A 13,353-nucleotide genomic window follows, 5' to 3' on the forward strand; every position below is an offset into this window, starting at 1 on the left:
ATTATTTGTTTTATAGGATGGAAAAACTGTTATATTTAAATTGTATTTTATGCTTCTGGCGTTGATTTCTTAGGCCCTAACTATTCAATCTGGTGGAACAACACCCTAGAGTGAGGCCTAGGTTGCCCGGCACGTAGAAATGACCATCACTTCCATACTGGTAGCAATCATTCGTTTTATACGATGGAAAAACTGTTGTAATTATATTGTATTTTATGCTTCTGGCGTTGACTTCTAAGGCACAAACTATTCAATCTGTTGGGTCAACGCCCTAGAGTGAAGCCTAGGTTGCTCGGAAAGTAGAAATGACCACAACTTTCATACTGGTTGCAATTACTCGTTTTATATGATGGAAAAACTGTTGTATTTATATTGTATTTTATGCTTCTGGCGTTCACTTCATGGGCCCTAACTATTCCATCTGGTGGAACAACGCCCTAGGGTGAAGCCTAGGTTGCCCGGAACGTAGAAATGACCATCACTTTCACACGGGTTGCAATTATTCCTGTTATCGGATGGAAAGACTGTTGTATTTTTATTGTATTTTATGCTTCAGGCGTTGACTTCTGAGGCCGTAGATATTCGATGTGGAGGAAGAACGCCATAGAGTGAAGCCTAGGTGGCCCGGAACGTAGAAATGATCATAACTTTCATACTGGTTGCAATTATTCGTTTTATATGATGGAAGAACTGTTGTATTTATATTGTATTTTATGCTGCTGGCGTTCACTTCTTAGGCCCTAACTATTCGATCTGCTGGAACAACGCCGTAGAGTGAAGCCTAGGTTGCCCGGAACGTAGAAAAGACCATAACTTTTACACTGGTAGCAATTCTTCGTTTTATACAATGGAAAAACCGTTCCATTTATTTTGTATTTCATGCTTCGGGCGTTGACTTCTAAGGCCCTCAGTGTTCTATCTGGTGGAGCAACGCCCTAGAGTGAAGCCTAGATTGCCCGGAACGTAGAAATGACCATAACCTGCACACAGGTTGCAATTATTCGTTTTCTACGATGGAAAAGCTGTTGTATTTAAATTGTATTTTATGCTTCCGGTGTTGACTTCTTAGACCCTAACTCTTCGATCTGGTGGAGCAACGCCTCAGAGTTAAGTCTAGGATGCCCGAAACGTCGAAATGATCGTTACTTTCGCACTGGTTGCAATTAGTCATGCTATACAATGGAAAAATTGTTGTATTTATACTGTATTTTATGCTTCCGGCGTTGACTTCTAAGGCCGTAGCTATTCGATGTGGTGGAGCAACGCCCTAGAGTGAAGCCTAGGTTGCCCGAAACGTAGAAATGCCCACTACTTTCACACTGGTTGCAATTATTAGTTTTATACGATGGAAAAACTGTTGTATTTATTTTGTATTTTATGCTTCGGGCGTTGACTTCTAAGGCCCTAACTATTCAATCTGTTGGAGCAACGCCCTAGAGTGTAGCCTAGGTTGCCCGGAAAGTAGAAATGACCATACCTTTCATACTGGTTGCAATTATTTGTTTTATACGATGGAAAAGCTGTTGTATTTATACCGTATTTTATGCTTCTGGCGTTGACTTCTTATGCCCTAACTATTCCATCTGGTGGAACAACGACCTAGGGTGAAGCCTGGGTTGCCCTGAACGTAGAAATTACCATAACTTTCACACTGGTAGCAATTATTCGTTTTATACAATGGAAAAACTGTTCTATTTATTTTGTATTTTATGCTTCGGGCGTGGACTTCTAAGGCCCTAACTATTCGATCTGGTGGAGCAACGCCCTAGAGTGAAGCCTAGGTTGCCCGGAACGTGGAAATGACCAGAACTTTCAGACTGGTTGCTATTATTCGTTTAATACAATGGAAAAACCGTTCTGTTTATTTTGTATTTTATGCTTCGGGCGTTGACTTCTAAGGCTCTAACTATTCGATCTGGTGGACCAACGCCCTAGAGTGAAGCCTAGGTTGCCCGGAACGTAGAAAGGAACATAACTTTCACACTGGTAGCAATTATTCGTTTTATAGAATGGAAAAGCTGTTCTATTTATTATGTATTTTATGCTTCGGGCATTGACTTCTTTGGCCCTACCTATTCGATCTGGTGGAGCAACACCCTACAGTCAAGCCTAGGTTGCCCGGAACGTAGAAATGACCATAACATTCACACCCGTTGAAATTATTCATGCTATACGATCGAAAAACTGTTGCATTTTTATTGTATTTTATGCTTCTAGCGTTGACTTCTAAGGCCGTAGCTACTAAATGTGGTGGAGTAGCGCCCTAGAGTGACGCCTAGATTGCCTGGAACGTAGAAATGACCATTACTTTCACAATGTTTCCAATTATTCATTTTATACGATGGAAAAACAGTTGCACTTTCATTGTATTTTATTCTTATGGCGTTGAGTTCTAAGACCCTAGCTATGCGATCTGCTGGAGCAACGCCATAGAGTGAAACCAAGGTTGCCCGGAACGTAGAAATTACCATAACTTTCAAACTGGGAGCAATTATTCGTTTTATACGATGGAACAACTGTTCCATTTATTTTGTATTTCATGCTTCGGGCGTTGACTTCTAAGGCCCTAACTATTCAATCTGTTGGAACAATGCCCTAGGGCGAAGCCTAGGTTGCCCGTAAAGTGTAAATGACCATAACTTTCGTACTGGTTGCAATTATTCGTTTTATACGATGGAAAAACTGTTGTATTTATTTTGTATTTTATGCTTCTGGCGCTGACTTCTAGGGCACTAACTATTCGTTCTGGTGGAGCAGCGCCCTAGGGTGAAGCCTAGGTTGCCCGGAACGTAGAAATGACCATTACTTTTACACTGGTTTCAATTATTCGTTTTAGACGATGGAAAAACTGTTGCATCTTTATTGTATTTTATGCCTCTGGCGTTGACTTCTAAGGCCCTAACTATTCGATCTGGTGGAGCAACGCCCTAGAGTGAAGCCTAGGTTGCCCGGCACGTAGAAATGAACATAACTTTCACACTGGTAGCAATTATTCGTTTTATACAATGGAAAAACTGTTCTATTTATCTTGTATTTTATGCTTCGGACGTTGACTTCTAAGGCCCTAACTATTCGATCTGGTTTAGCAACACCCTAGGGTGAAGCCAAGCTTGCTCGGAACGTAGGACATACCATTACCTTCACACTGGTTGCAATTATTCCTGTTATACGATGGATAAGCTGTTGCATCTTTATTGTATTTTATGCTTGTGGCGATGACTTCTAAGGCTCTATCTATTCGTTCTGGTGGAGCAACGCCCCAGAGTGAAGCCTAGGTTGCCCGGAACGTAGAAATGACCATAACTTTCACACTGGTTGCAATTATTCCTGTTATACGATGGAAAAACTGTTGCATCTTTATTGTATTTTATGCTTCTGGCGTTGACTTCTAAGTCCCTAACTATTCGATCTGGTGGAGCAACGCACTAGAGTGAAGCCTAGGTTGCTCGGAATGTAGAAATGTCCATAACTTTCACAGTGGTTGCAATTATACGTTTTATACGATGGAAAAGCTGTTGTATTTTTATTGCATTTTATGCTTCGGGCGTTGACTTCTAAGGCCCTACCTATTCGATTTGGTGGAGCAACACCCTACAGTGAAGCCTAGGTTGTCAGGAACGTAGAAATGAACGTAACTTTCACGCTGGTAGCAATTATTCGTTTTATACAATGGAAAAACTATTCTATTTATTTTGTATTTTATGCTTCGGGCGTTGACTTCTAAGGCCCTAACTATTCGATCTGGTGTAGCAACGCCCTAGAGTGAAGCCTAGGTTGCCCGAAACGTAGAAATGACCAGAACTTTCGCACTGGTTGCTATTATTCGTTTTATACGATGGAAAAACTGTTATATTTATATTGTATTTTATGCGTCTGGCGTTGACTTCTTAGGCCCTAACTTCTCGATCTGGTGGAACAACGCCCTAGAGTGTAGCCTAGGTTGCCCGGAACGTAGAAATGACCATCACTTTCACACTGATTGCATTTATTCCTGTTATACGACGGAAAAGCTCTTGTATACTTAGTGTATTTTATGCTTCGGGCGTTGACTTCAATGGCCCTACCTATTCGATCAGGTGGAGTAACACCCTACAGTCAAGCCTAGGTTGCCCGGAACGTAGAAATGACCATAACATTCACACTGGTAGCAATTATTCGTTTTATACAATGGAAAAGCTGTTCTATTTATTTTGTATTTTATGCTTCGGGCATTGACTTCTTTGGCCCTACCTATTCGATCTGGTGGAGCAACACCCTACAGTCAAGCCTAGGATGCCCGGAACGTAGAAATGACCATAACATTCACACCCGTTGCAATTATTCATGCTATACGATGGAAAAACTGTTGCATTTTTAATGTATTTTATGCTTCTAGCGTTGACTTCTAAGGCCGTAGCTATTCGATGTAGTGGAGCAACGCCATAGAGCGAAGCCTAGGTTGCCCGGAACGTAGAAATGCCCATTACTTTCACACTGGTTGCAATTATTAGTTTTATACGATGGAAAAACTGTTCTATTTATTTTGTATTTTATGCTTCGGGAGTTGACTTCTAAGGCCCTAACTATTCAATCTGTTGGAGCAACGCCCTAGGGTGAAGCCTAGGTTGCCCGGAAAGTAGAAATGACCATACCTTTCATACTGGTTGCAATTATTTGTTTTATACGATGGAAAAGCTGTTGTATTTATACCGTATTTTACGCTTCTGGCGTTGACTTCTTATGCCCTAACTATTCCATCTGGTGGAACAACGCCCTAGGGTGAAGCCTGGGTTGCCCGGAACGTAGAAATGACAATAACTTTCACACCGGTAGCATTTATTGGTTTTATAAGATGGAAAAACTGTTCTATTTATTTTGTATTTTATGCTTCGGGCGTTGACTTCTAAGGCCATAACTATTCAATCTGTTGGAGCAACGCCCTAGGGTGAAGCCTAGGTTGCCCGGAAAGTGGAAATAACCACAACTTTCATACTTGTTGCAATTATTCGTTTTATACGACGGAAAAACTGTTATATTTATATTGTATTTTATGCTTCTGGCGCTGACTTCTACGACCCTACCTATTCGATTTGGTGGAGCAACACCCTACGGTGAAGCCTAGGTTGTCAGAAACGTAGAAATGAACATAACTTTCACACTGGTCCCAATTATTCGTTTTATACGATGGAAAAGCTGTTCTATTTATTTTGTATTTTATGCTTCGGGCATTGACTTCTTTGGCCCTACCTATTCGTTCTGGTGGAGCAACACCCTACATTCAAGCCTAGGTTGCCCGGAACGTAGAAATGACCATAACATTCACACCCGTTGCAATTATTCATGCTATACGATGGAAAAACTGTTGCATTTTTATTGTATTTTATGCTTCTAGCGTTGACTTCTAAGGCCGTAGCTATTAGATGTGGTGGAGTAACGCCCTAGACTGACGCCTAGGTTGTCTGGAACGTAGAAATGACCATTACTTTCACAATGTTTCCAATTATTCATTTTATACGATGGAAAAACTGTTGTACTTATATTGTATTTTATTCTTATGGCGTTGAGTTGTAAGTTCCTAGCTATGCGATCTGGTGGAGCAACGCCCTAGAGTGAAGCCTAGGTTGTCCGGAACGTATAAATGACCATTACTTCCACACTGTTTGCTATTATTCATTTTATACGATGGGAAAGGTGTTGTATTTATATTGTATTTTATGCTTCGGGCGTTGACTTCTAAGGCCGTAGGTATTCGATGTGGTGGAGCAACGCCCTAGAGTGAAGCCTAGGTTGCCCGGAACGTAGAAATGCCCATTACTTTCACACTGGTTGCAATTATTAGTTTTATACGATGGAAAAACTGTTGTATTTATTTTGTATTTTATGCTTCTGGCGCTGACTTCCAGGGCACTAACTATTCGTTCTGGTGGAGCAGCGCCCTAGGGTGAAGCCTAGGTTGCCCGGAACGTAGAAATGACCATAACTTTCACACTGGATGCTATTATTCGTTCTATACGATGGCAAAACTGTTATATTTGTATTGTATTTTATGCTTCTGGCGTTGCCTTCTTAGGCCCTAACTGTTCGATCTGGTGGAACAACGCCCTACAGTAAAGCCTAGGTTACCCGGAACGTAGAAATGACCAGTACTTTCACACTGTTTGCAGTTATTCCTGTTATACGACGGAAAAGCTCTTGTATACTTAGTGTATTTTATGCTTCGGGCGTTGACTTCTATGGCCCAACCTATTCGATCAGGTGGAGCAACACCCTACAGTCAAGCCTAGGTTGCCCAGAACGTAGAAATGAACATAACTTTCACACTGGTAGCAATTATTCGTTTTATACAATGGAAAAACTGTTCTATTTATTTTGTATTTTATGCTTCGGACGTTGACTTCTAAAGCTCTATCTATTCGATTTGGTGGAGCAACGCCCCAGAGTGCAGCCTAGGTTGCCCGGAACGTAGAAATAACCATAACTTTCACACTGGTTGCAATTATTCCTGTTATACGATGGAAAAACTGTTGCATCTTTATTGTATTTTATGCTTCTGGCGTTGACTTCTAAGTCCCTAACTGTTCGATCTGGTGGAGCATCGCACTAGAGTGAAGCCTAGGTTGCTCGGAATGTAGAAATGTCCATAACTTTCACACTGGTTGCAATTATACGTTTTATACGATGGAAAAGCTGTTGTATTTTTATTGCATTTTATGCTTCGGGCGTTGACTTCTAAGGCCCTAACTATTCAACCTGTTGGGCCAACGCCCTAGCGAGAAGCCTAGGTTGCCCGGAAAGTAGAAATGACCATAACTTTCATACTGGTTGCAATTATTCGTTTTATATGATGGAAAAACTGTTGTATTTATATTGTATTTTACGCTTCTGGCGTTGACTGCTAAGGCACTAACTATTGGATCTGGTGGAGCAACGCTCTAGAGTGAAGCCTAGGTTGCCCGGAACGTAGAAATGACCATCACTTTCACACGGGTTGCAATTATTCCTGTTATAGGACGGAAAGACTGTTGTATTTTCATTATATTTTATGCTGCAGGCGTTGACTTCTGAGGCCGTTGCTATTCGATGTAGTGGAAGAATCCATAGAGTGAAGCCTAGGTTGCCCGGAACGTAGAAATGACCATAACTGTCATACTGGTTGCAATTATTCGTTTTATAAGATGGAAAAACTGTTGTATTTATATTGTATTTTATGCTTCTGGCGTTGACTTCTAAGGCACTAACTATTCGATCTGGTGGAGCAACGCTCTAGAGTGAAGCCTAGGTTGCCCGGAACGTAGAAATGATAATCACTTTCAAACTGGTTGCTATTATTCCTGTTATATGATGGAAAGACTGTTGTATTTATATTGTATTTTATGCTTCGGGCGTTGACTGCTAAGGCCCTAACTATTCAATCTGTTGGATCAACGCCCTAGAGTGAAGCCTAGGTTGCTCGGAATGTAGAAATGACCATAACATTCACACTGGTTGAAATTATTCGTTTAATACGATGGAAAAGCTGTTGCATCTTTATTGTACTTTATGATTCTGGCGTTGACTTCTAAGGCCCTAACTATTCGATCTGATGGAGCAACGTCCTGGAGTGAAGCCTAGGTTGCTCGGAACGTAGAAATGACGTTAACTTTCATACTGGTTGCAATTATTCGTTTTATACGACGGAAAAGCAGCTCCATTTATTTTGTATTTTATGCTTCGGCCGTGGACTTCTAAGGCGCTAACTATTCGATCTGTTGGAGCAACGCCCTAGGGTGAAGCCTAGGTTGCCCGGAACGTAGAAATGACCATCACTTTCACACGGGTTTCAATTATTCCTGTTATAGGACGGAAAGACTGTTGTATTTTTATTGTATTTTATGCTTCAGGCGTTGACTTCTGAGGCCGTTGCTATTCGATGTAGTGGAAGAACGCCATAGAGTGAAGCCTAGGTTGCCCGGAACGTAGAAATGACCATATATTTCATACTGGTTGCAATTATTCGTTTTATACGATGGAAAAACTGTTGTATTTATATTATATTTTATGCTTCTGGCGTTGACTTCTAAGACACTAGCTATTCAATCTGGTGGAACAACGCCCTAGAGTGAGGCCTAGGTTGCCCGGAACGTAGAAATGACCATCACTTCCATACTGGCAGCAATTATTCGTTTTATACGATGGAAAAACTGTTGTGTTTATATTGTATTTTATGCTTCTGGCGTTGACTTCTAAGGCTCTAACTATTCGATCTGGTGGAGCAACGCCCTAGAGTGAAGCCTAGATTGCCCGGAACGTAGAAATGACCATCACTTTCAAACTGGTTGCTATTATTCCTGTTATGTGATGGAAAGACTGTTGTATTTATATTGTATGTTATGCTTCGGGCGTTGACTGCTAAGGCCCTAACTATTCAATCTGTTGGATCAACGCCCTAGAGTGAAGCCTAGGTTGCCCGGAAATTAGAAATGACCACAACTTTCATACTGGTTGCAATTACTCGTTCTATATGATGGAAAAACTGTTATATTTATATTGTATTTTATGCTTCTGGCGTTCACTTCTTAGCCCCTAACTATTCGATCTGGAGGAACAACGCCCTAGGGTGAAGCCTAGGTTGCCCGGAACGTAGAAATGACAATAACTTTTACACTGGTAGCAATTGTTCGTTTTATACCATGGAAAAGCTGTTCTATTTATTTTGTATTTTATGCTTCGGACGTTGACTTCTAAGGCCCTAACAGTTTGATCTGGTGGAGCAACGCCCTAGGCGTGAAGCCTAGGTTGCCCGGAACGTAGAAATGACCATAACTTTCATACTGGTTGCAATTATTCGATTTATATGATGGAAAAACTGTTGTATTTATATTGTATTTTATGCTTCTGGCGTTGACTTCTAAGTCCCTAACTGTTCGATCTGGTGGAGCATCGCACTAGAGTGAAGCCTAGGTTGCTCGGAATGTAGAAATGTCCATAACTTTCACACTGGTTGCAATTATACGTTTTATACGATGGAAAAGCTGTTGTATTTTTATTGCATTTTATGCTTCGGGCGTTGACTTCTTAGGCCCTAAATATTCAACCTGCTGGGCCAACGCCCTAGCGAGAAGCCTAGGTTGCCCGGAAAGTAGAAATGACCATAACTTTCATACTGGTTGCAATTATTCGTTTTATATGATGGAAAAACTGTTGTATTTATATTGTATTTTATGCTTCTGGCGTTGACTTCTAAGGCACTAACTATTCGATCTGGTCGTGCAACGCTCTAGGGTGAAGCCTAGGTTGCCCGGAACGTAGAAATCACCATCACTTTCACACGGGTTGCAATTATTCCTGTTATAGGACGGAAAGACTGTTGTATTTTTATTATATTTTATGCTGCAGGCGTTGACTTCTGAGGCCGTTGCTATTCGATGTAGTGGAAGAACGCCATAGAGTGAAGCCTAGGTTGCCCGGAACGTAGAAATGACCATAACTGTCATACTGGTTGCAATTATTCGTTTTATACGATGGAAAAACTGTTGTATTTATATTGTATTTTATGCTTCTGGCGTTGACTTCTAAGGCACGAACTATTCGATCTGGTGGAGCAACGCTCTAGAGTGAAGCCTAGGTTGCCCGGAACGTAGAAACGATAATCACTTTCAAACTGGTTGCTATTATTCCTGTTATATGATGGAAAGACTGTTGTATTTATATTGTATTTTATGCTTCGAGCGTTGACTGCTAAGGCCCTAACTATTCAATCTGTTGGATCAACGCCCTAGAGTGAAGCCTAGGTTGCTCGGAATGTAGAAATGACCATAACATTCACACTGGTTGAAATTATTCGTTTAATACGATGGAAAAGCTGTTGCATCTTTATTGTATTTTATGATTCTGGCGTTGACTTCTAAGGCCCTAACTATTCGATCTGGTGGAGCAACGCCCTGGAGTGAAGCCTAGGTTGCTCGGAACGTAGAAATTACGTTAAGTTTCATACTGGTTGCTATTATTCGTTTTATACGACGGAAAAGCAGCTCTATTTATTTTGTATTTTATGCTTCGGCCGTGGACTTCTAAGGCGCTAACTATTCGATCTGTTGGAGCAACGCCCTAGGGTGAAGCCTAGGTTGCCCGGAACGTAGAAATGACCATCACTTTCACACGGGTTGCAATTATTCCTGTTATAGGACGGAAAGACAGTTGTATTTTTATTGTATTTTATGCTTCAGGCGTTGACTTCTGAGGCCGTTGCTATTCGATGTAGTGGAAGAACGCCATAGAGTGAAGCCTAGGTTGCCCGGAACGTAGAAATGACCATAACTTTCATACTGGTTGCAATTATTCGTTTTATACGATGAGAAACTGTTGTATTTATATTGTATTTTATGCTTCTGGCGTTGACTTCTAAGGCACTAACTATTCGATCTGGTGGAACAACGCCGTAGAGTGAGGCCTAGGTTGCCCGGAACGTAGAAATGACCATCACTTCCATACTGGTAGCAATTATTCGTTTTATACGATGGAAAAACTGTTGTGTTTATATTGTATTTTATGCTTCTGGCGTTGACTTCTAAGGCTCTAACTATTCGATCTGGTGGAGCAACGCCCTAGAGTGAAGCCTAGGTTGCTCGGAATGTAGAAATGACCATAACATTCACACTGGTTGAAATTATTCGTTTAATACCATGGAAAAGCTGTTGCATATTTATTGTATTTTATGATTCTGGCGTTGACTTCTAAGGCCCTAACTATTCGATCTGGTGGAGCAACGCCCTAGAGTGAAGCCTAGGTTGCCCGGAACGTAGAAATAACGTTAACTTTCATACTGGTTGCAATTATTCGTTTTATACGACGGAAAAGCAGCTCTATTTATTTTGTATTTTATGTTTCGGCCGTGGACTTCTAAGGCACTAACTATTCGATCTGTTGGAGCAACGCCCTAGGGTGTAGCCTGGGTTGCCCGGAAAGTAGAAATGACCACAACTTTCATACTGGTTGCAATTACTCGTTTTATATGATGGAAAAACTGTTGTATTTATATTGTATTTTATGCTTCTGGCGTTCACGTCTTAGCCCCTAACTATTCGACCTGGTGGATCAACGCCCTAGGGTGAAGCCTAAGTTGCCCGGAACGTAGAAATGACAATAACTTTTACACTGGTAGCAATTGTTCGTTTTATACCATGGAAAAGCTGTTCTATTTATTTTGTATTTTATGCTTCGGGCGTTGACTTCTAAGGCCCTAACTGTTTGATCTGGTGGTGCAACGCCCTAGGCGTGAAGCCTAGGTTGCCCGGAAAGTAGAAATGACCATAACTTTCACACTGGTTGCTATTATTCGTTCTATACGATGGAAAAACTGTTGTATTTATATTGTATTTTATGCTTCTGGCGTTGACTTCTAAGGCACTAGCTATTCGATCTGTTGCATCAACACCCTAGAGTGAAGCCTATGTTGCTCGGAATGTAGAAATGACCATAACATTCACACTGGTTGAAATTATTCGTTTAATACGATGGAAAAGCTGTTGCATATTTATTGTATTTTATGATTCTGGCGTTGACATCTAAGGCCCTAACTATTCGATCTGGTGGAGCAACGCCCTAGAGTGAAGCCTAGGTTGCCCGGAACGTAGAAATGACGTTAACTTTCATACTGGTTGCAATTATTCGCTTTATACGACGGAAGAACAGTTCTATTTATTTTGTATTTTATGCTTCGGCCGTGGACTTCTAAGGCACTAACTATTCGATCTGTTGGAGCAACGCCCTAGGGTGTAGCCTGGGTTGCCCGGAAAGTAGGAATGACCACAACTTTCATACTGGTTGCAATTACTCGTTTTATATGATGGAAGAACTGTTGTATTTATATTGTATTTTATGCTGCTGGCGTTCACTTCTTAGGCCCTAACTATTCGATCTGGTGGAACAACGCCCTGGGGTGAAGCCTAGGTTGCCGGAACGTAGAAATGATCATAACTTTCACACTGGTTGCTACTATTCGTTTTATACTATGGAAAAACTGTTCTATTTATTTTGTATTTTATGCTTCGGGCGTTGACTTCTAAGGAACTAACTGTTTGATCTGGTGGAGCAACGCCCTAGAGTGAAGACTAGGTTGCCCGGAACGTACAAATGACCGTCACTTTCACACGGGTTGCAATTATTCCAGTTATAGGATGGAAAGACTGTTGTATTTATATTGTATTCTATGCTTCAGGCGTTGACTTCTGAGGCCGTAGCTATTCGATCTGTTGGAGCAACGCCCTAGGGTGTAGCCTGGGTTGCCCGGAAAGTAGGAATGACCACAACTTTCATACTGGTTGCAATTACTCGTTTTATATGATGGAAGAACTGTTGTATTTATATTGTATTTTATGCTGCTGGCGTTCACTTCTTAGGCCCTAACTATTCGATCTGGTGGAACAACGCCCTGGGGTGAAGCCTAGGTTGCCGGAACGTAGAAATGATCATAACTTTCACACTGGTTGCTATTAATCGTTTTATACGATGGAAAAACTGTTATATTTATATTGTATTTTATGCTTCTGGCGTTGCCTTCTTAGGCCCTAACTGTTCGATCTGGTGGAACAACGCCCTACAGTGAAGCCTAGGTTACCCGGAACGTAGAAATGACCATAACTTTTACACTGGTAGCAAGTGTTCGTTTTATACCATGGAAAAACTGTTCTATTTATTTTGTATTTTATGCTTCGGGCGTTGACTTCTTAGGCCCGAACTATTCGACCTGGAGGAGTAACGCCCTATGGTGAAGCCTGGGTTGCCCAGAACGTAGAAATGACCATAACTTTCATACTGGTTGCAATTATTCGTTTTATATGATGGAAAAACTGTTGTATTTATATTGTATTTTATGCTTCTGGCGTTGACTTCTAAGGCACTAACTGTTTGATCTGGTGGAGCAACGCCCTAGAGTGAAGCCTAGGTTGCCCGGAACGTAGAAATGACGTTAACTTTCACAAGGGTTGCAATTATACCTGATATAGGATGGAAAGACTGTTGTATTTTTATTGTATTTTATGCTTCAGGCGTTGACTTCTGAGGCCGCAGCTATTCGATGTGGTGGAAGAACGCCATAGAGTGAAGCCTAGGTTGCCCGGAACGTAGAAATGACCATAACTTTCATACTGGTTGCAATTATTCGTTTTATATGATGGAAGAACTGTTGTATTTATATTGTATTTTATGCAGCTGGCGTTCACTTCTTAGGCCCTAACTATTCTATCTGGTGGAACAACGCCCTGGGGTGCAGCCTAGATTGCCGGAACGTAGAAATGATCATAACTTTCACACTGGTTGCTATTATTCGTTTTATACTATGAAAAAACTGTTCTATTTATTTTGTATTTTATGCTTCGGGCGTTGACTTCTAAGGAA

The sequence above is a fragment of the Calliopsis andreniformis genome, unplaced genomic scaffold, assembly GCF_051401765.1.
Source record: "Calliopsis andreniformis isolate RMS-2024a unplaced genomic scaffold, iyCalAndr_principal scaffold0004, whole genome shotgun sequence".
NCBI lineage: Eukaryota > Metazoa > Arthropoda > Insecta > Hymenoptera > Andrenidae > Calliopsis > Calliopsis andreniformis.